The following is a 6,627-nucleotide window of genomic DNA, read 5'->3' on the forward strand; positions in this document are numbered from 1 at the left end:
ACTCACCCCCATGTCCACTTCACCCCAACTTGCCACGTCCTTTATGTGAACCTGGCTACACTCTCATGGACTTTCCGCATCCTCAAGGGCCTTCAAACCTGTTCACCACACACACACTGGATCATTTTCTGCCACTGCTTAAAACTTTCCTTTTGCTCCGTAGAAGCCAGACCACACCTTCCCAAGGGACCCACAAGTCCAGAAGCAGTGAGCTTGCCCACTTCCCAACTTCATTCCCTCCGGTCTCCCCTCTAATAGTATTCTAGCTACTCTGGCTTTCATCCAGTCCCTCTACCACAGGACCTTTGCACATTCTGTTCCAGCTGCCTGGATTGAATTTTCTTCCTTCTTGCTCTAGTTAATTCCTGTTCATCCTTCAATTCTTCCTCAGAGAAGCCGTGCTGACTTTCCTGACAAGGCCAAGTCTGTATTAGCTCCATTACCATAAATCTTCAAAGTTCTAAAACTCATCACAGGTTTCCGCTTGATCTGTGTGATGATGATTTGAGTCATGGACTATATAGGCCCTGTAGGAGTAGGATCTTGGTTGTTTTTGCTACTAGCACTTAGAATGATGCCTAGTATGTGGTAGGTGCTCAGGATACATTTATTGAGAGAACGCACATGGGGAGAAGTGTGTATGTGAATGGGTGGATGGATGAATGGACAGAAGGACAGATGAGGAAATGAATGGGTGGGTGAATGAGGGAAAGAGGGAGGAAATGATTGGGTGGATGGATGGATGAATGGGTGCATGAATGGGTGAATGAATGACTCAATCCAGGGAAAATTCCTCATTGAAGTCTTCGTAGCCTTGCTCTCCACCCCTGTTCCTGTCCCAGATGTGCTCCAGGAGACCTGTTCACCCTCCTGAGCCTTCCTCCAGCCACAGAGACATGCAGGACTCTGGGTAGGCCCAGGCACCCAAGGGCTCATGCCTGTCGGCTCCTGAGGGTTTCGTTCTTCTCCCATCTCCTGCCACCCCCACACCCCACACCCACCTGAAGTCTCATTACATAAACATAGGCATTAATTGAAAGGCCACACAGACTGAGTCATTCAGGTACAAGTGTGGAGTGAACAGTGAAAGATGGCCATTCTCATCTGGCCCATGGAGGTCAGGGTCTGAGCACAGGGTCTCTCGGGGGAATCCTGAGGGTTTGCTTTTCAGACTTTGGATGCTCCGAACCTTTGGCATTTCCCTTTCCCTCTAGAGCCCAGTCCCTGGGCTTCCCACTGCAGGGGTCCACAGCCACTCCCATGAAGCCTGGGCTGATGGCCAAGGGGCACTAACAGGAAGCCAAGTATCTGCGGTAGGGCTCCAGCATGGGCCGAGTGACAGAGGGCATCGTGGCACCCAAAGGTGACTCAGTATGTGCTCCCAGTCTCCCTCCATCAGGGTGGAATTTGCCCAGGGGAGGCCACATTTATAGTGCCCACAGGCTGGCCACGGAGGGGCCACACATCCCTACCCCTCATTTCACTGTGTCCCTGACTGGGCCCACAGCCCCCTCCCACCTTTGCAGTAGGAAGACCTGCAAGTCCACTCAGCCTAATCCCTTCTCCAAACAAGGACAGAGGCCCTGCCTGGCCCATCGCTGTCTCTTCCTGTTTGCTTTGGACACAGACCATGGACCCAGCTGGCTGCAATCTTCTCTCTTGGAAAGGGCCTCTGGACTTCCAATTTAGCGCAGCAGGCAGCCCTGAGCTGCCCCCTCATGAGAGGTCCCTGCTCTGGGCACCATACCAGCCCAGGCTAGCGGCACAATGAAGGAGGGCAGGCTTTGAAACCCTTCATCCAGCCCCTGCCTGGGCCCAAGCCTGGCCACTTCCACACCCCCATCAGGCAGTGGTGGCCCTGCTGCCTTTCCCTGTCACCAACCCTGCCAGCACACTCAGTAGAGGGACCTTCCTGAGATTCCAGGGGTGACTTCCCAAACTGTGTCTCAGGCTCCTCACTGCCTTTGGAATGAAACCTCGCTCTGGTTTGGGCCTTTTGACCTTCTGTGAGCTTGACCCTTCAGCCTCTCTCTCTTTCCATTTCCCACTGTGGCATTTCCCCAAATCCTCTGGGCGTTTTTATTCCTCAGTGCCTTTGCTCCTCCTGTTTCCTCTGCCAGGAGTGTCTTTCTCTTGCTTCCTGTCAAACTCCTATTCATCCTTCAAAGCCCAGTTCTAATGTCATTGTCTTATCATGCATGGCTGCCCCTCTCCCGTTGGTACTTCTCTGGCCTCCAGTTCACATCTCTATTCACAGCACTTACAAAAAGGCCATGATTGTGTTCAGAAACCTGCTATGAGACCTAGGCACCAGGAGGGAAGGTCTCTGGCTTTGTACTTCCTCTTTGCCCAGCACAGGGCAGGAGCCCCGTAAATGTTGACAAAATGAACAACAATACCCAGAGTCCTCGTCATGGCCATGATCCTCCCCAAGGATTCTCTCGACTCATCTCCAGCCCTCAGCCCCATCTCCATCCCACTGGCCTCTTCGGGCTCCTCAAGCCCACCATGTTCTTCCCTCCTTCAACCAACATGCACACAAGCTGGGACCCTCAGGGCCTGGAAATCTGCCAGCCCTTCCCACATCGCCTGCCCCTGTGTCCTGAAGTCTCACTTCAGTGATGCTGTCCAAGGTGGTCCTCGCCAGGTCCCCATGGGGTAGCATAGTGTGCACCCAAGCCTCCCCCTGGGCACAGCACTTAGCAACAGCACGGCTTGTAAAATGGAGGCATCGATAGGGAAATAAGAGACAGCAGCTAAAGGTGGAGCTCAAGCCTAGAGCAGGTCCTGGCTCCATACTCCTTCCTGAACTCCTAGGTTGTGCATGGGAACAACGTTTTGTGATCCACCTGCACAGTATTTATTTAATATTTTTCTTTCAATCAATTCACTTTTTTTTCTTTCTTAGCTTCCTTCTGAGTAACAATGACAATGGAATCATGGTTGGATGTGTTAAATTATGTATATTTTTTTCTGATATACATTTCAACTCATGACTATTGAATTAAAAACTGTTCATCTTAGTTGGGCATGGTGGCACACATCTGTCATCCCAGTGACTCAGGAGGCTGAAGCAGGGGGATTGCAAGTTTGAGGGCAGCCTGGGCAATTTAGCAAAACCCTCTCTCAAAATAAAAATTTCTAAAAAGGGCTGGGGTGTAGCTCAGTGGTACAACATTAAGTCCCGAGTACCACAAAACAACAACAAAAACCTGTTCATCTAAAGTCATCTTCTATAGCTATACCCACTTGGGAACCATTGCTGTGCCCTGTATGATCTGGGGGTGCTGTCACCCGAGGGATGTCTTTGGCATGAGATCTTTCTACAGGTGAGTAAAATGTATACCTTCCTTTCTAAACTGTTCATCTCTTACTGGAGTCAAAGTCAAGACCCCGGCCCATCTCAACCAAGACAGCCTCTCTATAGGCTTACAGTTCTGCCTTGCTGATGTTTTACACTAGAAAACAAAAGTTCTTCTAAACTAGAAAAACAAATTTAAAAACAAAACAGTCATACTGCCAACAGTTGTGCTACAGAATGTGCAGAATATGTAGGCATGGCCACATGTGTAGAAGATGTCACCTGAGAGGGAGAAGGCTACTTTGTCTCAGATGTGAGGGTAAAGATGCCTTCTATTCCAACACAAAGACCCAGGAGCCGGGAAGGCCTGTGGCTGTAAAGTGGAGGACCAGTAGTCAGGGAAACCGCTGTGTGATCCAGGCTACACCACTGTCTCCTTGGGTAGGTCCCTGCCCACTCTTGCTCAATGTCTCCACCTGTGAAATGTGGGGCTGGGCAGGCAGGGAGTTAGGGGCAACATGAAGTCCTGAAGAAGTAGTCAGAGGGGCAAGCACAAGGTCGGGTCACAGCACAGGGCACACTCTAACCATGGCCTTCTCCTAGCCTGCTCTGCCCTCTACCACAGCTGTGTCAGTTGGGCCTGGGCCAGACCCCAGGGTGCTTCCTCTGGGAGCCTTGGACTCGTCCATCCTGTGAGAACCCCATCAAGACCCATGGAGCCTCTGTAGCCCAGTGCAGGACACTCGGGACAGAGGGAGCAGACGGGTCCGTGTGAGCTGGGGGGAAGTAGATGACATGGAGTGGCCGTGCTGGGAGGCAGATCCTACCTGGCAGCTCTCATCTGTATAAAAGCATCTACTAGGCACCCCACTAGGATAATCATCCCTTTTTGCAGATAAGGAAATGGAGGCACAGAGTTTAGTGACTTGCTCAAGGCCACGCAGCTAGTTACCAGCAGATTCTACAAACCTAGTTACATATGCCACCTGAAGGCATCCTCCCATACAGCCCCTGCATTAGCTGCGGTAGCAGTGCCCCGGAGAGTTAAAGACCATAATAGAAGACACATTCTTTTAGTCAGGACAGGACTATGAGCAGGGAGTAGTTCTGAGAAATGGAACTTCCTATAAGCAGGGAATAACACACAGGTTTTGGAGGACCCTGGCCCTGCCTCTACAGCTATGGCTGGGGCCAATGTAGGGCCTCTGGTGCCAGACACCCAGGATTGGGCTCAGGCTGGCATTGAATTGTTGCTGGCCAGTGTGGATAAGGGCAATAGGGCCCTCAGTATGGCTGGCCTGCCATACATGCTGGAAGACTTGGCCTAAATGTTGTAGGAATGGTAAGGTACTGGCCCCACCACCCAAAAGCTCTTGGGGAACAGGAGAGCCTGAAGCTGGGCTGCCTCAAAAAGTGTAGCCTGTTTTGTCATCTCTGGGTAGCTTTGTTGCACTCAAAACAAGTCTGGGTCTAGCGCTCTGTAGGGAGGCAGGTTAGAGAAGATGAGGGTTGGGCCTGGGTCTAGGATGCCAGGCAACTGGGAGAAAGCAGGAAGTCAGCCCTCTCCTCTCCTCCCCAGCTCCTCTCACACTGGGTGAGGGCCAGTCTTCCTATAGAATGGAAGCCCATCCCCACCTCTTCCTGAATATACCCCCACCCTACATGTCTACCTCCCCTCTTCAAAACATGACCTTGCACAGAGGAATCAAATGAGGCCCAGGGAGGCCTGGGGCAGTCTTGTGACTCTGGGATATGCCACCATCAGACCTGAGGTCCGAATGTCAGTCACAGAGGGCACCCAACCTCATGGCGCCATTTAGGTCCTAAGGAGCTGGGCTTTAAGCATAGCTGGGGCCTTTGGAGGTGAGCGGGTTAGGACCCCATTACTCCTGTTCGGGGAGCCCCTCCCTAGAACAAGCACCATTTGCAATGAGAATCTTCACCAGTCTCGGTTGCTCCCCAGGGAGGGCGCTCAGAAGACGCCACAGTCCCTACTACTCAGTTCCGCGTCCACAAACCGGGTATTTACATGGGGTTGTTCTCCCAGCAGGGGACACCAAGGTTGTAAAATGGGTATTTAAAACTAAGTTCCCTTCCTCTTGGCCCAGGGCTGGGGCGGAGGGCTTCCGACGTAGGCAGGAAGTCAAAGGTTGGCCCAGGGGCCTCCCCCAAGCCCCGTCCCGACCCACTGCCCGCTCTGGGGGCCGCGGGGACACCCCAAGAGCCAAGTGGGATTTCCCTTAGGCTTTGGGTCCGCCCGCCCACCGCGGGACGGACCTCCCAGCTGCGCCTCGCAGGCCGCTAGGCGCGCACCTTGAGTCCCCACCTTGCCCTGCCGGCTCTCCCTAGGCTCCCGCCCGGATTCCGGCTGTCCCCCCACCCTGGAGACCCTCCAGCGGGAGGGCCTCTGTTTGAGCTGCTGAGAGCCCGCTAGGGAACCCACTTGGCCATGAGATCTTGGTGGGAACTTGGCCAAAAGAATCCTCGGCGCTCCCTGGCCCTCAGTTTACCCATCTGAGAAGGGGGTGGTCCGCAGCAGCTGTCCGGCTCAGCGCGCGCGGCGTCTCCAGCTCGCTCGCTCGGCCCCTCCGGCTCCCGCCCACCAACGGCCCGCAGCTCCCCAGCCCCGCGGCCTCTCCCACCGCGCCCCACTTGCCTGGGGTCGCCGCGCGCCGGACTCGCGGCTCTGAGCCTCTTCCCCAGGCACCGAGCGCGGCCCGACGCCGGGCTGCACTGTCACTGCCCCACCAGGACGGGACTCCTCCTTTCCTGTCCTTTTAAAGGGAAGTAACCTGACCCTACCACTACTCCGCCCGCGCTAACCCCTAGCAGGCCGTCCGCCCACCCACGGCTCCGCCCGGACTCCTCCCGGGCCCCGGGCTGAAGGCAGGGAGGCCACTGCTCCGACGGCTGTTGGGCAGGACCTGGGGTCGCAACAGGGCTTCTGACCTCCTGCTTTGCTCCGACCCGCACCCCTGTCACCGCAGTCCCAGGGCCCCGCCCCTCCACATCTGGACCGCATCTGCCACTGGGGGAGGGGCACAGTCTCCCTCTTCCAGAAAAAAGAGCATCTTTTAGAGATGGCATTTCAGATAACTGAAGCTCACCAGGACATCCTGTAACTGTCTTGTTACCTGGGGCCTGTCCTTGAGAACAGTTGCGACACGGTCTAGAGGGAAAAAAATTGACTGCAATCTGGAGTTTGCGCTTCTCATCCTGATTCTACTTCCAAGCACTGTGCGTCCTCTGGCAGGGCATTGTCCCTCTCTTTGTAGTGTTTTATTAAGCAGTACCAAATGACATTTGTGTTTGCTTCCCATGACTGC

General features: G+C 54.2%; 1 protein-coding gene across 1 annotated transcript in view; it reads right to left on the minus strand.

The window, feature by feature from the left end:
* Positions 1–6,082, minus strand: part of ANPEP (alanyl aminopeptidase, membrane) — a 23,781-nt gene extending 17,699 nt beyond the window's left edge. The window contains exon 1 of the mRNA XM_079125395.1: positions 5,954–6,082. The gene's annotated coding sequence lies outside the window, so the exon portion shown is untranslated. The remainder of the gene's footprint in view (positions 1–5,953) is intronic.
* Between the last annotated feature and the right edge of the window lie 545 nt (positions 6,083–6,627).

Source organism: Sciurus vulgaris (genome assembly GCF_902686455.1).
Source record: "Sciurus vulgaris genome assembly, chromosome: 2".
In the NCBI taxonomy this organism is placed as follows: domain Eukaryota; kingdom Metazoa; phylum Chordata; class Mammalia; order Rodentia; family Sciuridae; genus Sciurus; species Sciurus vulgaris.